Raw genomic sequence first — 21,623 nt, 5'->3', positions numbered from 1 at the left:
TCTTCTTTAAGCCTCGTACACACGCACGGTTTTCTCGGCAAGAAAGCTGCTGGGAGAGCTTAACTTGACCTGCCTTGAACTGCCCAATCAATCTCTCAGTAATTCACGCTCTGATTCACTTGAAAGGGGTTGTAAAGGTTCATATTTTTTCACCTTAATGCATTGAGCAGGCTTCTCGACCAGGCTTTTTGGCTCTTCTCGGCTCATTCATTGGATGATTGATAGCAGCGCAGCCATTGGCTCCTGCTGCTGTCAATCAAACCAATGACGTGGGGCGTGGCCGAGTGATACAGTCGGCAGCTATGGCCGCCGGCTGTATCACGGGAGTGCGCCCGCAAGCTAACCCCCTTGGGAAAGAGCTTCCCATGAAGTTAGCTGATGCGGGGAGGAGTGGAGACAGCTGTCGAGGGACCCCAGAAGACCAGGTTCGGGCCACTCTGTGCAAAACGAGCTGCACAGTAGGGTGACCACGTGTCCCAGATTGCCCGGGACAGTCCCGCATTTTGCAGGTCTGTCCCGGGCACCTTCATTACAGGACAATACAGTGTCCCGGAATGAAACTGACACAGCCACCCCCCCAACCCAAACTAATGCCCCCAAAAAAGGCCGCAACATCACCGCTTTACTCACTGACAGTACTTGTCCTGGCCAGGAATGCCTGGAGGAGCACAATCCCCACCCCCTGATTGTGATTAGAGAAATCATAAATCCCGCCTCTTGTGTCCAATCACTGTACTGTGATTCGTTACAGCACAAGCTGATTTTTAGGAAGGGGGTGTCCCTGAATGGTAGTTTGGAAATGTGGTCACCCTACTGCACAGTGGAGGTAAGTATGACATGTTTGTTATTTTTCTTTTTTATATTTGAAGCTTTACATCCCATTTAAAGTGGAGTTCCATCCATAAATATAACATTACATCAGTAGTTTTAAAAAAATGTCATTAGTCCTTTACAAAATTTTTTTTTTTTTTTAGATGCCTTCAAAGTGTTGTTGCTAGGCAGAATAGTTAATCTTCCCACTTCCTGCACCTAGGTGCTTTTGCTTCCTAACCTACACCGCACAGACTCCTGGGAATGTAGTGGGTGTAACTTTCCAGGAGTCTGTGCATTCCCCAGTCTCAAAGAATCATGTGACTTGGACAGCACAGGTGCTGAAACCTGATCTGACACTGCTTGTGCAGCACTGAGCATGTGCGAGATTTGCAAGGCTGAAATCCAGGAAGTCATACAGTCTGGCTTCATGATGCCCACACTTAAGATGGTCCCAGTCAATTTCTAGTTTATAAAGTGTCTAAATGCTGTAACAACCTAACAAAACAGACCTTAGTTTACAGACTAACTTTACTAGAATACATTAAGCTTGTGTATTACAGGGGTATTTATATTTAAAAAGTGAAATTGTGGCCGGAACTCCGCTTTAATACAACTAATACCCATAATCCAGTAGTTCCTCTATTTATGAGCTGTTTAGCTATTTTGATGTCTTTCCCTGAATTTTAGTTTTAACTAACTGGATGATAACTCTCCAGTCTTTCTGCTTCTACAGTTTTTCCATCACCTGTTGGGAGATTTCAGTTGATGTGTGCGAAAGATAAATATCCAAGCTTCTAATAGTGCCTGCCACTGAAATTCACCTTTAAGTGCTCCCACTTCTTTTGCTGCATTCAACAAATAAAAAGGTAAAATAAATCTTCAACAATTAGCAGAGACAGTAGGACCTCCTTATAATGGTTGTGGTGTAATTGCAGACCTGGGAAGATCTCCGCAGGAGTCCCTGTTCAAAATCTTCTGGGTGATTTAACTCTGCTGCATCTACAGAACTATGAAATATGATTTTGGGTGGGTTGACCTTTTAATAGGCATGATATATGAGTAATGTTGTGCCCTGTGGCCCTCTGATACACTATATTATCTCACGTGTCTAAGATTTGCTGATGCAGCAATAACATGCCCCTGTATTTTACCTAAAGTGTCTGTAAACCTGACAAATCAAAATTCATCTTTGCCTTGCTATTCCTTACACACGTAAAAATAAAAAAATACCCATTGATCCTGCCATGTTCCTTTTCTTTTTTGAATGCAGCTATGGTACCTGAACACTCCCTACCTTCTTAGCGTGGCCACATGATACTTTCTTAGCGTGGCCACATGCTACCTTCTTAGCGTGGCCACATGCTATCTTCTTATCGTGGTAACTTGCTACCTTCTTAACGTGGCCACATGCTACTTTCTTAGCATGGCCACATGCTACCTTCTTAGTGTGGTCACATGCTACCTTCTTAGCGTGGTCACATGCTTCCTTCTTAGCGTGGTCACATGTTACTTTCTTAGCGTGGTCACATGCTACCTTCTTAGCGTGGCCACATGCTACCTTCTTAGCGTGGTCACATGCTACCTTCTTAGCGTGACCACATGCTACCTTCTTAGCGTGGTCACATGCTACTTTCTTAGCGTGGCCACATGCTACCTTCTTAGCGTGGCCACATGCTACTTTCCTAGCGTGGTCACATGCTTCCTTCTTAGCGTGGTCACATTCTACCTTCTTAGCGTGGCCACATGCTACCTTCTTAGCGTGGTCACATGCTACCTTCTTAGCGTGGCCACATGATACCTTCTTAGCGTGGCCACATGCTACCTTCTTAGCGTGGTCACATGCTACCTTCTTAGCGTGGTCACATGCTACCTTCTTAGCGTGGCCACATGATACCTTCTTAGCGTGGCCACATGCTACCTTCTTAACGTGGTCACATGCTACCTTCTTAGCGTGGTCACATGCTACCTTCTTAGCGTGGCCACATGCTACCTTCTTAGCGTGGTCACATGCTCCCATTATATATGTTTTTTAAACTTGAGGCTACGTACAGTGTTCTCCCATCATCTGAGAGTGTCTGAAACACACATCAGAAGAGGCTGTGGGTGGTTCATCTCCATTAATTGACAGTAGCCCCCGCATGAAGCCACACAGTCATGAGATTGCATAACATTACAGGAGTAAGGCGACCATTATTGCTTTGGTCCACTGATTGGGGACCGGACAGCCAGAGGGGAGGAAAAATGGGAGCCAAAATTTACTTTAACCCTTTTGATGCCAGACCTATTTTTATGTTTTTTGCACGCATGTTTTTGCTATAATAAATATCCCCAAAAAAAACATATTTCATCATCAGTTTAAGCCAATATGTATTCTTCTACATATTGTTGGTAAAAAAAATCCCAATAAGGCCCCTTTCACACCAGGGCGGGAGGTGCAGTGGCAGTGGCGGTATATAAATATATTTTTAGCGGCACTATACCGTCGGAATTGCTGCGGAATTGCTGTGGTATTCGGCCGCTAGCGGTGCGGTTTTAATCCCCGCTAGCGACCGAAAAAGGGTTAATACCGCCGGCAATGGGCCTCTGCAGATGCCCATTGACGGCGGTATTACCGCGGTTTCCCATTGTTTTTAATGGGAAGGAGCAGTGGAGGAGACGCAAACACACCGCTCCTCTCACCGCTCCAAAGATGCTGTTGGCAGGACTTTTTGGAGCGGACCCACATTATACCCCTTTTACACTGACGCTTTTTACAGGTGCTATGGCGCTAAAAATAATGCCTGTAAAGCCCCTGTAAAGTGCCTCTCCTGTCACTCCAGTGTGAAAGCCAGAGAGCTTTCACACTGGAGTGGTACGCTGACAGGACGTCCAAAAAAGTCCCGCAAGCAGCATCTTTGAGGAGCTCAATGGGCAGCCTTGCCAAAGCGCAGGCAAAACGCTGCTGCAGCGGAACTTTACCAGTGCTTTTAACCCTTTTTCGGTCACTAGCGGGGGTTAAAAGCAACCCACTAGTGTGGTTAGTGGTTTTAATGCTACACTTAGTTGGTGCCCCCCTTTCCTATTTTTATGGGCTTTATTGAGACATTTCAGACTCAAAGTTCCCTAAGGGCTCGTTCACAAAAGCGTTGGAGAAGCAGGCTTGTAAATCAGCCCTATTCACTTAAATGAGTTCCATTCAGCAGACACCACCCCAGACAAAAATGACAAGGAGTACAATTCCTGCCCCACCTGTGGCACACCCCTGGCCACTGTCTCTACAGCTAAAGGGAGTGGAGTTTGAGGAGTTGCAAAATTGCAGCTCAACCGCTGGGTTCTAACACTCCCCCCCGCTAATCACTACTGTGAATAAGCTGGCGGCGCGCATTTGCTCAAGGAACAACCTGAATTTGAATGGGTTGTAGTGCCACACGAACTGCAGAAAAAAGGGTGCATGCTCCTTTTTTTTAAGTGTAGCCGCAGGGAAATCGCATGGTCTTTTTGACCATGCGGTGTCCCTGTGGTTCCTTCAGTTTGCGCTGTGGGCGTGGGGGTGCCAGTCAATGTGAGTGGCAGACCCGCGCATCTTGCAAGAACAGCACTGTCATGGACCTTGGAATGCTGAAGTGTATCTCTTTGAAATCTGTTACACAGTGGGGGGTCTTTTGCTCTGTCTTAAGGCCAGACGGCTTCATTGTTCTGTGTCTGGCTATTGTGTACATTGATTGCCCCCTGGGGCTTCTGTCTCAATACACATAACAGTCCCTCCATTCAAGCTATCGGACCAATCCCTGCTGAACTCATTTTCAAGTCCTCATTTGCATGGTTATGAGGACCTGAAGGAGAACTCCATGTACTTTACAATTGACCAATAGGAAAGCGATTGTTGGGGGCGGGATGTTCCAAATTCTGTTTAAAAGTGTGTTGTGTACTTCCAATAAAGCTCTTCCTGTTTGAACTTACATTACAGCCTGCCTGGTGTTTTGTTCTAATGGATCCCGAACGGCACATAGCTGTAGTTCGGATCCCGGAGCCTTGGATGACCGAACCATCAGACGTTGCAATCTGCAAGTTGACTCAATAGTAGCAGAGAAGTGTCGGGAGAGCGGAACCGAGCGAGCAAGGGTCTCGTTACAAGCACAATTCGGTTTCGGGTCGTTGCGGGGTATGGATGCGATTCCTGCACCTGAACCCAGAACGCACAGTTGCGGACAAGTGTGAACCTAACCAAACAGCAAATCTTCAGTTTTTGCATTCAGGTAAATTTGGCATACTGTAACTGAAAAGTTTGATATGAGACCGATATGCCAGTAGAGCTGCTATGAGCATTGATGGAGAAACGGCGATACGTGAAAGCTTGACAATAGAGAATGTGGAGAGGAGGTGAGAGCAGTCATGCAGAAAAATCCAACACTTGAACCGAAAGTGTGAGCAATACCGATCCCCATCCTCCCTCCGTCATTCTATCCACTAACTACAGAGATTGGATTATCAACACACAGCATTAAATCAATAGACCAAGCTTTTACCTGATCTCTGCTGAGCGGCTTGTGAGATGTACTATAACGCACTAATTGCATACTTCAGCGGCCTGGATACACAGTATAAATTTTTACCTGTCAGGCTGCGTGACTGTCGACTTTCTTGGCTGCTAATGAGACCTGCCTATATTATGGTATAAGCAGCACATTCATTCAACTGTCCTAAAAAACCCCACAGAGAAGTGTTAAATAACTGCTAAGCAATCGGTAACACACCACTGGGTGTTGTAACATTTGCACATCAGCTTATAAATACTTTACCGCATGTATATTTATGAGTTTCCGATTTTCATAAAGCATGAAGATGGCTAGAAAAGGGATTGAGGTTCTTCATCAATGTTCCTCGTCATGTCAGCAAGGTGATTTATATGTGTGTGCCCATGATATACAAGACAGCGAAGAATCTCCATCGTACTTTGGATCAAATCAAACACAAGCGATGCAATACTAAAAGACGATATTTGCAAATGCAACTTTTAAACACATTTAGCAATAAACCTTGTTAAAATAAATAACTTGGCAATGTAAGTAACATACACTTAGGGCCGGCTCACACCACAAAAACACACTCCAGATACACTATATTGTCAAAAGTATTGGGACACCTGCAGGGCTGGTGCAAGGATTTTTGACACCCTAGGCAAAACCTCATTTTGCCGCCCTCATTGGCTCCTCCCCTGACCCCACCCTTTTGTCCTGCCCATGTGACAGGAGACGGCTCTATACAGGAAGCATCAGCTCTGCTTCCTCTAGCGCTGGCTCCTGTGCTGCACTACAACTCTAATTAAACTACCGGCCGGATAGAGCAGCTGTCTGAGACTGAGTTAGTTACATGCTGTAGCCTGCAGACGCGGAGGGAAACCAGTGGCCGGGCGCCCCTAGGCAGCAGTGCGCCCTAGGCGGTTTCCTAGTTTGCCTAGTGGTAGCACAGGCCCTGGACGCCTGCCTTTACACACATATAGGTAGATTCAGAGAGAAGTGCCTAAACTTGCGGCGGCGTAGCTTAGCCTGTTTAGGCTACGCCGCCGTAAGTTAGCTAGGCAAGTACTGTACATGATTCTCAATGTACTTGCCTGCTAATATACGGCGGCGTAGCCTAAAGCGGGCGGGCGTAAGGGCGCCAAATTCAAATGTTTTGGAGGGGGGCGTGTTTGATGGTAATGAGGCTTGACCTCACTTTTTTTACGTTTTTCTTAACTGCGCATGCGCCGGGCGCCTACATTTCCCAGTATGCATTGCGGCTATGTACACAGCACGGGCCTATTGATTTTGACGTGGACGTAAACGACGTAAATCCCGATTCGCGGACGACTTACGCAAACAACGTAAAAAATTTGAATCTCGCGGCGGGAACGGCGGCCATACTTTAACATTGTTATTCCACCTAATAGATGGAATAACTTTAGGCCTGCTAATGCCTTACGGAAACGGCGTAAATCGACTTTGGCGGCCGGGCGTACGTTCGTGAATCGGCGTATCAACTCATTTACATATTCTACGCCGACCGCAATGGAAGCGCCACCTAGCAGCCATCCAAAATATTGCAATCTAAGATAGGACGAGCAAGCCGTCCTATCTTAGATATGTTTAAGCGTATCTCTGTTTGAGCATACGCTTAAACATAAGTCGGCGTAGATTCTGAGTTAGGTCGACTTATCTACTGTCGGCCTAATCTACCTAATGAACTTTAATGGCATCCAAGTCTTAAGCCCTGTACACACAGCTCAGAATCGCGTCAGGAAAAAAAAAGTTGTTTTTCTTGACGAGATTCTTGGCAAGATTCTCTTGCCGGCCGAGTGTACAGACACTCCATTCAAAAGAACCGCAGTTCCTTTAAATGGCACGAATGCGGTGATGTCATTGACACTTTTTTTTTTTATTAATATATTTTTTTTTACATACTTTGACCAGAGCAATATAATGTTACCATAGTAACATAGTACTACTCTAGGGAAGTGATTAGTATTTTTTATTTTTTACACATTATGGCCCAGAATCTCATACATTAGCGCTGCTCCTGGGCAGCGTAATGTATGAGCTCTACGTTTCACCGCCGCAGGTCTACAGGTTTAAATCCTGATTCTCAGAACACTTACCTGTAAACTTGCGGCGGTGTATCGTTAGATTGCTCGGCGCAAGCCCGCCCCAATTCAAATGGGGCGGGCACCATTTAAATTAGGCGCGCTCCCGCGCCGAGCGTACTGCGCATGCTCCGTCGGGTAAATTACCCGACGTGCATTGCGCTAAATGACGTCGCCCCGACGTCATTTGCCTAGATGTATACGTAAATGGCGTCCAGCGCCATTCACGGACGTCTTACACAAACGACGTAATTTTGATTCAATTCGACGCGGGAACGACGGCCATAGTTAACATTGGTTGCCCCTGCTAATTAGCAGGGGCAACCTTACGTGTCGGGTACGCTACGCAAACGACGTTAATTCGCTGCGTCGACCTTGCGTATGTTCGGGAATCGCCGTACTTACCTCATTTGCATAGACGACGGGGGAAAGCGACGATGCGACACCTAGCGGCGGGAAAAAAAATACTTTTAAGATCTGACAGCGTAACAGCCTTACGCTTGTCAGATCTAATGGGTACCTATGCGCAACTGATTCTAAGAATCAGTCGCATAGATACCCGGGGCCAGATGAGGAGTTACGACGGCGCTAATGGTGTTGCGCCGTCGTAACGCCTTCGAGAATCTGGGCCTATGTTTGCATATATAGCAATGAATTTCATTGCTATAAGCAAGCATTTTACTGAATGAACCATGTGATCATTGTGACCAATCACAACTAGCAACACAATTGTACACACTGGATGGCTTGACAACTGTCATGTGACCCACTGTGATTGTTTACAGCGGTCACATGGTATCGACAGTGGGCCAGTCCAGTGATCAGTCATTGGCTGTGTCTGGTGGACACAGTCAGTGACAGATCACAGCCCCCCGAGGATGTCATATAAAATCGAGGCCCACCCAGCTGTCAATTAACTATAGGCTGGGAAGTGGTTAAAAAAATACAAGGCATTCTTTTAATGGTGGCAGTGCAGAACTAGCGACCTCCTGTGGTCAATGTGCAGAAGGGCAGCCTCTCGCCAGAAGATTGCTGCTATCTCTGTAGTAGCACCATTACAGGGATTTGCAACGTCCATAGCAATCACTCATGTATGATATATACTGTACATACCATATGTAGATATACATTGTGCCAAGCTGGACCAGTGTAACTATGCAATAAAAATTATACCCACAGTTCAGATTTTAAAATATATATTTTTAAAATTAAATAAGAAACTTAATTAAATAGAATTCCACATGTGTCCGCTAACGTTTAGCTAGAATAGATTCATGTGTGTGTTTTTCGTGATCCTCCTGACCAGGTATCGCAGGCAGTGCCGAATATTTCAAGAAAGCGACCTCTGTTGTGATGGATTTTTAATTGGATTGTGACTAACATTTAATACCTAAAGGAGCTGCTAGCTCACATCCAATTATACATGTGACTAAACACAGCTTTGCAAGAGAGCAAGACTACAGAGAGACAAAGACAATTTAAAAACACGGTGGTCCACACTTTTTTTTGTTTATAAAAACGGGGAAAATTTAGAATGCCGCCCATCACAACCGACAAAATTACACATTATTCTGCTCTAGCAGGATTGAAACTAATTACATTTTTTTTTTTGTGGGCACCACCTCCTTTAACAAAGATTGCAAGTAATGAGATTCTTTGAGCACCTGACAGTCATTATCAGACAACTGGGTTTCATTGCTTTGTTCAGGGAAGCCTGAAAATAACGTTTTCTTCACAGCAAAATTGGACTGAGGTAAGATATTCATTAAGGCCCCTTTCACACTGGGGCGGGAGGCGCGGTGGCGGTATAGCGCCGCTAAAAATAGCGGCGATATATCATCGGAATTGCCGTGGGATTCGGCCGATAACGGTGCGGTATTAACCCCCGCTAGCGGCCGATAAAGGGTTAATACCGCCCGCAATGCGCCTCGCGGCCAAACATACGTTTTTCGAAAGTTTAATAAAGGCTTTCCTGACCCAGGGTAATGCATCTTAGCAATCTTTCTGTGACTGGACTGTAAGAGGAGGAGGGAGGGGATGATTGATATCACATAAAGATAGGTGCTGGATGTTACTCCCCTTTCGGCTTTTGCAGACTTTGTCTCAGGAGGTAAGAATATAAATTTCCGCTATTTGCCACCTTGCCCTTTGCTTGTGATGTTGACCTGTAGCGCACACCTTAGCCTGCACACTTGATCCAGAGCAAAGTAGGCTCTGCTGTTCTTTAAGCCACTCCCACCATTGGTACAGTTTGGTCATGCCCAACACTTTGAGTGGCGCACTTCACATGCCATAATTATCACTTCCTCCCCAGATTTCATTTTAAAATTGGTCACCCTATCTTAAAGAACAGTTTCCCTCGTTTTGATTTAATCAAACGTATACAAACAATATACAAAATATGTATATATATCACCGCGCTACCTATAATAACATATAAATGGCAGCCAACACCACAGAATAAGATCAATTCTGCAGGCAAACAAACATGTGAAACAAAAAAGGTGTAGCGCTAAATATATATGAAATGATAAAGAAGATGTAAACAGATCTAAATAGAGTAAATTGGTAATACCAATAAGTGCTCAAAAGTCAGTGAATAAAAAACATATAAAAGTCAAGGATTAATGAAATATTATAAGTCCCATAGAAATTCAGAATCAATTAGTCCATCAAGAGTGACTTGATGTTGAGAACATGAAGTGAAGATCGATAGTACATCCACCACCAAGATAAATGGAGGCTTACCAGAATGTAATGGACCCCAATTAAGATTTACTTATTGGGACGTATAGGCTAAAAGGTTAACGTGCCCTAGGATGCCATTCCTGAGGACCTGCTGTGTAGTCTGACCGACCAGCTGGCCAAGGCCACGGGCAAGCCGGCAGAGTTTTTGGATTTGCTGAAACTGGCACAAGCCTTTGCCATTACTGGCTGATATTGGGTCAATCTCCTCCTCTGGTACATTATATACTGCACCGCAGTGGAAATCACCTTCTTGCCTGTCATTCAAGCCATTTCCGGAACCAGGACACCATCACCTTTTAGCCTATACGACCCAATAAGTATATGCTTAATTGGGTTCATACATTCTGGTAAGCCTCCATTTTACCTTGGTGGTGGATGTACTATCGATCTTCACTTCATGTTCTCAACATCAAGTCACTCTTTGTTTGACTAACTGATTCTGAATTTTCTATGGGACTTATAATATTTCAATTAATCTTGATTTTTATATGTTTTTTATTCACTGACTTTTGAGCACTTATGGTGTTACCAATTTACTCTTTTTAGATCCGTTTTACAGTCTTCTTTATCATTTCACATATATTTAGGGCTACACCTTTTTTGTTTCCCTCGTTTTGATTGCCTTTGATCTGTTAAATATGTCATTAAAAGTTTTGTTGTCATAGCTGTTTAATAAATGAAAAAAGTAAGGGACAGAGGGGGGCGCTACTAAGGGAAGTATTAAAAAGCCAGTGTTTATATAGGCAGCTAAATGTGCACTCACATAAATCCACAAGAAGGAACGCCTGCAATGTAACAGCAGTGTCTATGTATAGATTGTGCTCTACATAGCTTAGGATGTCAGCAGCAGTGGCAGAACCACATGGATGGGAGAGACGTTTGTCAGCTGTAGAGGAAGGACATCCAAAACCACATGGAGCGTGGAAGAGGTTGTCACGCCAACAAATTATCCCGTGACGTCACTTCCTGTTCCACGCTCCACCATGGTTTTGGATGTCCTTCCACTACAGCTGACGGCCTGTTACATTGCAGGCGTTCCCTCCTGTGGATTTATGTGAGTGCACATTTAGCTGCCTAATTTAACACTGTTTTTAATACTGTACTTGTGGCGCCCCCCCCCCCCTGACCCTTTTAGTCTTTTTTAGAGAATTCTTCCTGTGTCTTGGAGGAGCTGCCTTTTGTGCCTAAACTTTTATTATGGACTTTTTCAATTTGTATAGCACCTTGCTATAGGACTGTATAGGGTTACTGAGTTTGTGTACATATATCTTGACATTTTTAAATGCAAAAAATACCTGTAAATTCTGTCTTTTACACTCTGCAATGTTATCAGACAGGGTTCTCCTCTGTGAACTAAAGAGCACATCGTCTAATGTTATTGGGATGAGGAAATGGGGATGTGTTCTGTAGTACTCCCATGCTTCCTGTGACAACCTTTATTGGCAAAATCTCTTTGTATTCCTGTCTTCAGTGACGATATCTTCCCTAATGTGAATGAAAAATTTGGCAGTATTCCATATATCAGGCAATATAGCTGCAAGCTACAAACTCAGCAATGGCAATGCAATCTCTACACACAGAGAACAATATGAGCCAATTGCATTTGCGTCATTTGTTTGTGTGATTAAGAAGAATACAAGTCTAACTGAACAAAGACCGACATTGGATTAAGTCTTTTCGGAACATTTAGGGATGCCAGAAATTAAGTGTGGAAAAGCCGCAACTACTGAAAGGAAAAAGAATGCTGCGTAATGATCTGAGCTCTGGAAGAATGGGTGGATTGATTTGAGAACATGTATTTGATTACGATGTAAAGTCTATGGGGTATAGTTATAATATGGAAAATGACCAGCATTCTAAATGGGCTGCCAACGCACCACAATGGACCCTTTAACAGACCTCCCAATTTTTTTTTATTTTCTCTCAGTGTACCATAATGCACAGATGATTCATATAAGTACATTGTGGTGCGTTAAGCAAAGGTTTGATGTGGTGCAACACATCATGGTTCATGGGTTGGATTTATGCACAATAACTTTACCGCACAAAGGTTTGAATCTGTCCTAAACATTTGCTGGCCTCATATGTTACTTCAAATGGTGAATTACTAAGACTTTTCAGAATTTTTTTTATTGATCAAGATCTGCTGTGCTTGATCCCAGTGAATGCAGGTGGATGACCAAAAAAGTCCATCGAATTTAAGTAAAATTGTTGATTTTTCATATTGTTAGTTGTTGCTCTCATACTTGCCAGCTGACTGTGATTTCAAGAGCTAGTCTCAATTATTGCAGATCTATTTGTGGAAATGCCATTGAGTATTTAACAGCCACTGGTAATTTGGTCCTAATTCCCCCTCTTAGCGCACACACAGCCAGGCACTGCATTCTTCCTCTGGCTCAAAAGATCAGTCTAGGGGTTGCTTTTTAGGGTTTAGTATTAGAACAGTAACTTGGATAGGGATGGGAGCATGGGATTCCCCCGAAACTGTAGGACTGTACAACTTGGGAACTGCTTGACTCCTAGCTGCTATGTACGAAATTCAGGCTATATTGCATAACCTCTGCTCTTGGCTGTACTGGACTTGCAAAAGAAATATCCCGCATGACTCCATGCACTGATGGTGGCTTGTACATCCTTATGAGATCAAAGAACCCCACTGTCACTTCTCCTCTGTAAAACAAATGGAGAGGGCAACTACTCTACAGGATGGTTGGACTTCTTCCCACCAACTTCCTTGTGGCTCAACCCAGTCTTTAGACAAAGGTTTTTCGGTAGGCAGCCCAGCTGGGTCCTGAATGTTTTTAAAAGGGCTCTTCTAGTCTTCTCTGCCCCAGAGGTCTCCTGCTGCAGGACTAAACTCAGGAACACTGCACTGGTAATACAAGGCCTCAAACTACTTATGAGCTCCCCCTCCACCTTCTGGGCACATCTCCCCAGGGATTGGTTGAAGTTCAATAAATATTTGGTCTGCCTGTCCTGCTCTCTTTCCCATTAAACTTCTAGAAGTCTCTAGAAGACAGGGGGAAGTAGAAGGACGGCAGCCTGTGAAACACTGAACTGAAAAACTGAACTGATCCTGGATTAGTAGGCCCCAGAAACTCCTGGGTCTACTCTCAGTTGCGAGGCCTCGGACCAGCTGGCCCTAAGGCTACGAAACAGCTCACAAATCCCTGAGGCCAGGTGGGCCATCAGGTCAGGATCGAAAAAAAAAAAAAATGGGCCAAAACAGCGTCTGTCCCTTAAGTACATCTCCCCAGAATTCACAGTGGGTTGACCACGCCCCCCTGATCTGCTTCTGGGAAAGAGATACCCAATGCATCCAGCCTGCTGCCTTTCCAACCTTGACCTGTGCTGAACTACAGCTCAGACAACTAAAATGTAACACCTAGCGCCTACTCAATGGGAGCAGGGCGCTACATGTATATCCCTGGATGTCCTTTTTTTTCTAAACACAGCAGACATTTTCGTTTGTAGACACAGCTGTGTGTATGACCCAAGTGATTCTTATAGTGCTGCATTTAGATGCGGTACAAAACTATAAGCTGTGTACAAAAACATTCTGTGTTTTAGACGCTCCTATAAATGAGCCCTATTATGCAATTGAAAATTATAATTCTGTTTCTAGTACACTTCTAGTACACAATCTCATACTAGATTTTACTGGGGGTTTTTTTATGCACCTACCTTTTTAGTCTTAACTTTTTTCCCTCTTTTTTTTTACTTTCTGTTTCAATATGTTTATTGGTTTTAAAAATAAATAAGAGATTACATAAGCCAGCTTATAAATGGCCCACACAGGGACTAGAAAATGGGTAAACATCACAAATGAACAACAATAACGATCTTAGCTACACTAACCAAAGTGACATAAGTCTGAAATTAGTGGATGATACTGAGGAATCAACACTGTAAATATGCCATGTCCCTAAAATCAACATACCGTCACCTGGGGGGGGGGGGCGGGGGGACTCTTCTCCTGCAAACCCCCCCCCCCCCATAGGTTGGATGGCGATGGCGTGAGCAGATACAGTGAGGAACTAGAAAGTAGGTGGGGAAATCAGAAAAACAGGAAAAGAAGGTTGTAGGTAAGAGAGGGGGAGAGAGGGGAAGGTGGTAACTCAGACTTAGAAGCCCCAAAGGAAGAAATCTGACAAGGCCCAAACAAGGCAATTGGAGTAAGAGAAACCTCATAAGAGATCCATGGTTCCCAAACCTTGAGAGATTTGGCATATGAATCATTCACAATACTGTATTACTCGTTCATGAAGCATCATGGCGGTCATACATGTCTTCACCCCCTGGAAGGCTACGCGTTGGGTCTTCCAGGCTTGAGCTATAGTCCGTTTAGCTGCAATAAAAATATATGCGGCCAGCTTCTGCTGTGATGCGTATAAGCCAGGTAATGGACAATGTAACAGGGGTAACTTAGCGTCCCTACGGACCATTCGATACAAAAGGGTCTGAAGTAAGTGAAAAAACTGGACTAGAACACGTCTAGTCTTGGGCAGGACCACCAGGTATGCATGACATCCCCCCATTGTCCACAGTTGCAGAACGTTTTTTACCTTTTTTTTATTTTAATAATTTTACATACACATAAAATATTTACATATAATGGGCAGCACTTTCAAAATAAATTAATAGTGCTAAAATGGGGCAAAATCAGTAACTTTGTCCCAAAACCACAATCAAAGCTTCTAAATCTCCATATATTCCTATGTATATGTGTATCTTTTGAAAACACACCATATGATTTTATCCAACATTGGACATTAGTTCATCATATGGTTTGACCGTCGCATGCAGAGAAAGCTAAAAAGTGCTTTTCATATATGGGATTTCCATTAATTCCAAAGGCCTCATACACACGATCGAACTTCAAACAAACTTTTCCGTGGATTTTTGTCCGAAGCGAGTTGGCCGGGAACACCCATAGCATACACACGGCAGGACTTTTTCTACAAACTTTCCCAAAATCACTTGATTTTTGTTGCTCTTTTCTGCTCTTTACCGCCACCCTTTGGGCAACTTCTGCTATTGTTGGTTGATTTTAACATTGGTTCTGGGCATGTGTGTTTGTACTTTGGACTAGAGTCCGATGGATTTCTGTACACACGATAGGACTTTGCTCATTTTGAAGTTTGTTGTCATAAAGTCCGATCGTGTGTATGGGGCTTAAGTTTCAGATTTCCACTCAAGGTATTTCACACTTGAGATATACACATGAAACACATGCATAAGAGCAGTAGGAATTTTCACATACAGTCGAACCCACACTGGATGTTGCACTTCCTCCGTTCTTATGTAAGAATGTGTTGTATTCTTGAAATGACCCCCAACCCCTTCCCCCACCCAATGCGTTTGTTTGACAACTTAACTTCTCAATTATATTTATATTCAAAGGAATGTATTGGCTGCCATTTCTGACCTATTTCTAAAAATTCTTTGTGCCTGACTTTATCTGACCTTGAGGTTCCATGTACATCTTTATGGTGCATTAATGCATGTTGTGTTAAAGTAGTTGTAAACTTTAGACACTAAATCTGAACAAAGCATATCCCTCTATAGTGTGTACAGTGGAACCTTGGATTACGAGCATAATCCGTTCCAGGAGAATTCTCGTAATCCAAAGCGAGATTCCCCATAGAAGTCAATGGAAACTAAAATAATTACTTTGGCATTGACTTCAATGGCATGCAATGCCACATGTGACCAGAGGTGGGGGGCGCTGGAGAGCCTTGGGCACACTCGGAAAGGCCCTGGGACAGCTCAGCTGACCTCGGAAAGGTTCGGAAACACCCGGGAACTGAGCATTTCCTGGTATTTCCGAGTATTACTGAACGGCCCTGAACGGCTCCGATCGGATTCATTTGGCTCTGCTTTAGCTTCAGCGCCCCACACCCCAGGCCAAATGCGGTACTGCAGGCCCCATTAGCTTGAATTCTGCTCGTTTGCGAGACGACGCTCGCAAACCGAGTCAGATTTATTTTTTAAAAAGTTGCTCGTTTTTTTTTTTAAATGCTCATTAACCACGTTACTCGTAAACCGAGGTTCCACTGTACTTGTCTAAATTAAGAGAACTAAGTGTCAATTCTCTCTGCTGCTTCTTTCCTCTGCTATCAGCATGAATAACTTCTGACAAGTTTTGCTGACACCAAGAGAAAAAAGGTGACAGGGTCAGGATCTCCAGCTGATTGACAACCTCAGATCTGTTCCTGTGTGCTTGTGAAGGGGGTGTGCCCCTTCCCTTCAATCAACTCTCAGGCCTCACCTCCACTGAGCTCTGAAGAACCTTTTTTTTTTCTGGAAGCTCAGACAAGCTTTAAAAATTCTGCACTTTCAACCAATGTAGAGGAGAGAAGACCGCAGATAGAAAGGTACAGCATATTTGGAGCGTTTGTTTCATCTCTATGTATCACCTGAGGCCAGTCACTTCACTGGGTATAGGTAGAGGTTTACAACCACTTTAAGGCTTCAACCTGAAATAACTAGGCTGTTGATGTGCCCTAACATGATTAAAATCATAACTGGTGTTTTTTTTCCAATGTAGCGTAACACACTACAGTGCATTTGCATGAGCTACAGTGCAGTTGTGGTGCAATTCAAAATGAATGCCAATGTAATGATGCCTATTACCACGACACAGAAGTATAAATGGGCTCTCAAACTTTCTAGAAAAACAAGAGGTATATTTGGCCATATGGACATAAAGTGAACCATACAAAAATTATAAAACCACTTCACATACCGGAAAGCAGGGTATCACAAGGAACAAGCTTCTGTTTCTCAACGTGTTTCACTGATATTAAGCCGCTTCATCAGGAATGAGGAGGACAGGGAATATCTATAAATTAAACATAGATTTGTAAATGTACATTCATAATAACATACATTAGCAACTACCAATACAAGGTTATAATATAATATTGTCCAAAACAATTCAGGATGCTCACAGTGGTCAAGGACAGAACTCTGTAGCCATATAATGCTTGTGTTGGTATGTTGCCTGGGTGTGAGTGGGGGAATATCAAAAGGAAGAACTAGAAGGGAAGCATGGACGTGTAAATATCCATCATAACATATAAATCCCCACACTAAATTAATGTTGTGAACCGACCTAACATAATGAGAGATCCTCTTAATATGCCCTTCTGATGGTATATATATTAGTACAATAGAGACTAATGGATTGGGACCGTTGCCTATACCTAAGATCATACGCCTAAGTCCATTACGACCCATACATTAAAGAGGAGTTCCACCCAAAAGTGAAACTTTCGCTTAAACCACTCCTCGCCCCCTTACATGACACATTTGGATGTAATTATTATTTTTTTTGGGGGGGGGGAGTGGGGGCTTCAGTAGGAGTGGGACTTCCTGTCCCACTTCCTCCTTCCGCCCAGGGACCGCTTAGGCGACTCGCCATATCGCCTTAGGTGGCCCCTCCCTGTAGGCGATCACCTGGGACACGTTACATGTTCCAGGTAATCGCCTGTCCACTCAGAGAGTGCAGTCAAAAGCTGTCACTGCCGGGTGCCAACAGTTAGAATGGAGGCGCCGGCAGAGAGGGGGGGGAGACGAGCGAAGTTTCCGAGCGGCCGCGTCGCTGAACAGTGGAACAGGTAAGTGTCTGTTTATTAAAAGTCAGCAGCTACACTTTTTGTAGCTGCTAACTTTTAATAAACATGAAAAAGGCTGGAACTCCCCTTTAAAGTGTTACTAAACCCACATCATAAAAAACTATCAATAAATAATGCATTACATGCTGTTCATACTCACTCAGTCACTATGAGTTTTGTTTTCTGTATTCTGCAAAAAAACTGGTTGATCCTGCTGTTCTCTATCTGTTCATGTCCCCAATTAATCTAGGGCTTTTTCAGCTGTGGTGACAGCTCTGGACATGCTCGATTTTTAGTGAGTTTCTATGCTGAACATTTCCTCCCTTAACATCTGAGCAGCCCATGTGACTAAAGAGTCACACATGTGGGTGTATACACAGTGGTAAATGACAGCCCACTCCCTCCCTCCTCCTCCTCCATGCTTGCTAACCAGCTAAACACAATGGAGGTGTGATATTACATGTAGATTAATGGAGGCTTCATCTCCCTCTTATTCTAAGACACAGGCTGGAGGGGGCCTGACACAGCCTGTGACTGGCAGAAATCCACCCACACCATGATATTTCCACAAAATAATAAATATTTGATTTCAAATATATATTTGTATGCCAATTTAAAACAGTTTATTGATATTATTTATTTTTACTCTGTATTGCAAGGGTTTTGTTTATTTTTTTATTTTTATTTTTTTATTATTTTACATGTGACCATCAGCAGAGGACTAGAAGCTCCCTGCAGTTTCCCTGCAGACAGGCTGGGAAAGATATGTGTCATATGACAGCTATACATCACTTAGGAAAAGTATACTTGGAAGTTTTTTTTTTTATTAAAATAATTACAGCGCTATCATCCACATACAGAAATAAAAGGGACAATGTACATTTAAAAAGTGTGTGTTTAGTATCACTTTAACCTCCTTCATGTGAGCCAACTTCATAGCAAACTTTAAAATAACTTTAAAACGTTCTGAATAACTAGGCACACGCACACAGAAAGAAAATTATAAAATCAGGAACCTGATGTGCCTGGCTTTTACAGGTCAGTGAACCCATAAGCCTTTGGATCAACAAGAAAGCCAGGCAAACAGCATATTTGAAAGAAAATATTAGCTATAGGAATTTCTTCCTTTTTTTACACTTAACAAAAACATAATGGTTAGAAGCTGACCGCTACATCCAGCAGAAGTTGTTCTTTTATTAGGAAATGTTGTAAAATATGGACATTTGTGTATGAGGGATTAGAAAAGTAAAATAAAAATGAGTAAAACAGAAAAAGCAGGCATGAGTCCTATAATAATAAAAATACTCAAACTCTTTGTTTACCACTGTTCACAAATCAAGAGAAAACAGCTGTTTCTATATGCAGAAGCTCCACTTGCATTTCTTGTGTATTTGGTCTTGTTTTACAGAATGGAATCAACAAGTATTATGGCTGTGCAGATGTAATTCTATAAAATGTGTTGTGTGCGCGCCTTAATCCAGTTGTCATTTTTCAGCAGTTGGAAGACGTACAAAAACAAGTCATGCATTGGCTCATATAACTCATTAATTGTCACTGATCAAATTAAAAACATGCCTTCAAAGCACAATTTAACGCATATATATATGTTGAGATAAAAACGATCCCTGCTGGGTGATCAATATACATTGCCGAGATTTTAAAGCAGTAGTGAAGTCACAAAAAAAGTACCGGCCCCCGCATACTTTGTGCATACTAACACATTATGACAAAACTCTTCCAAGAGGGTACTTTATAACAGAACTCCATAGATGGGGAAATAAAGAAAAATCTCAAAGTGAAATACGACTAAAATAAATTGTAGAGCGCAATCTAGGCGCCATTTACAGAATATCCGGCAAAAACAGGCATCGGTGAAAACATCCGAGTTCGCCGCTGTATGGCGTGCGTTCCACAGAGGTGGTCAATGGTTAATGTGAACCGGAAGTGTGTTAACGTGTTACGCCCCTCCAGGGCGTCATCAAAACATCATTGGACGCCTTGGAGGGTCGAAATGCGTTGACGCACATCCGGTTCACGTTAACCATTGACGCAATTTTCCGCTCTGTGGAACGCATGCCATACAACGGCAAACTCGGATGTTTTCACTAATGCCTGTTTTTGCCAGATATCCTGTAAGTGGCATCTAGATTGCACTCTACAACTTATTTTATGAGCTTTTTCTGTATTTCCCCATCTATGGAGTGTGGTGTATCCTTTCTCTTATAAGAACCCTCTTGGAAGAGTTTTTTGAGAAACCATCCTACATATCCCAGATCAATAGATCACTGCCTTTTTGACCCCAGACTGCGAAGCTGAGGGTCCATTGTTTTTGGTGAGTGGGGTCCCCGAAGGGGGAGTGTGGCACCTTTCTGACAACCAATGTTCAATGTGAGCTTTTGTCGGAAAATCCGACCGTGTGTATGCTCCATCGGACATTTGCTGTCGGAATTTCCGACAACAAATGTTTGAGAGCTGGTTCTCAAATTTTCCGACAACAAACCTTGTTGTCGAAAATTCTGAGTGTATGTACACAATTCTGATGCACTAGATTCCTTGCATGCTCAGAATCAAGCAAAGGAGCCACACTGGCTATTGAACTTAAATTTTCTCGGCTCGTCGTACGTCTTGTACGTCACCGCCTTCTTGACATCCGGAATTTTCGACAACATTTATGTGACCGTGTGTATGCAAGACAAGTTTGAGCCAACATCCTTCAGAAAAAAATCCACGGTTTTGTTGTTGGAATGTCCGATCGTCTGTACGCGGCATTAGAATTATTTTTTATATTTTAGAATGGGGTGCCTCGAGACTGTCCATTTTAAATGGTGCCTTGACTGAAAAGAAGGGTTGTTTTAGCCAATTTTATAACAGGTTTCTATTATGAAACTGTTTCACTATATCCTTTCAAGACTGATTCCTAAATGAGAGGTTTGGTTCAATATATTCACCTGGTACACTCTCAGGCCGCGTACACACGGTCGATCCATCTGATGAGAATGGTCCGACGGACCGTTTTCATCGGTTCACCGCTGAAGCAGTCTGATGTGCGTACACACCATCAGTTCAAAAACCGATCGGGTCAGAACGGGGTGACGTCAAACACAAAGACGATCTGAAAAAAACGAAGTACAATGCTTCCAAGCATGCGTCGATTTGATTCTGAGCATGCGCGGGTTTTGAACCAATGCTTTTGTGTACTAACCATCGGTCAGCGCTCCATCGGTTCGATTTTAAAGCTCTCTAATTTTTGTCCGAAGGATAAAAGACCGATGGGGCTTACACACGGACGGTTTGGACCGATGAAACTGAACTTGGGTCCGTTTTCTAATGAAGTCGCAGTGTCGGCATCTCTTATGCCGCGTACACACAACCTTTTTTAATGTCATGGAAAAAACAACGTTTTTCTCAACGTGATTCTTGTCAAGCCTGCCTTGCATACACACAATCGTGAAAAAAAATTGCTTGAGTAAAGCGAGGTGACGTACAACACGTACGATGGCACTATAAAGGGGAAGTTCCATTCCGATGGCGCCACACTTTGGGCTGCTTTTGCTGATTTTGTGTTAGTAAAAGTTTGGTGAGAGACGATTGCCGCTTTTCAGTCTTCCTGCTTTTCAGTCTGTTACAGCGCGACGAATGTGGTATCTCTATTACAAACGCTAGTTTTACCAGAACGAGCGTTCCCGTCTTATAACTTGCTTCTGAGCATGCACGTTTTTTTCCCGTCGTTAAAGCCTACACACGAACGCTTTTCATGATGTGAAAAACGACGCAAAAAATTAGAGCATGTTCTAATAGGTTGTAAGTTGGAGGTGGCCTGTCATTATTACTTGACAATCGAGGGG

At 43.3% G+C, this 21,623-nt stretch overlaps 1 protein-coding gene across 1 annotated transcript in view; it reads right to left on the bottom strand.

Annotated features, from left to right (window-relative positions):
• Window positions 1-21,623, bottom strand: part of LOC120945855 (tenascin-R-like) — a 736,249-nt gene that overhangs the window by 568,257 nt on the left and 146,369 nt on the right. The window contains exon 2 of the mRNA XM_040360372.1: window positions 16,908-17,003. The gene's annotated coding sequence lies outside the window, so the exon portion shown is untranslated. The remainder of the gene's footprint in view (window positions 1-16,907; window positions 17,004-21,623) is intronic.

This window comes from Rana temporaria, chromosome 7 (assembly GCF_905171775.1).
Source record: "Rana temporaria chromosome 7, aRanTem1.1, whole genome shotgun sequence".
NCBI classification, from domain to species: domain Eukaryota; kingdom Metazoa; phylum Chordata; class Amphibia; order Anura; family Ranidae; genus Rana; species Rana temporaria.
The sequence above is the reverse complement of the archived record's forward strand: the minus strand, read 5'-3'. Positions and strand labels throughout refer to the sequence as shown.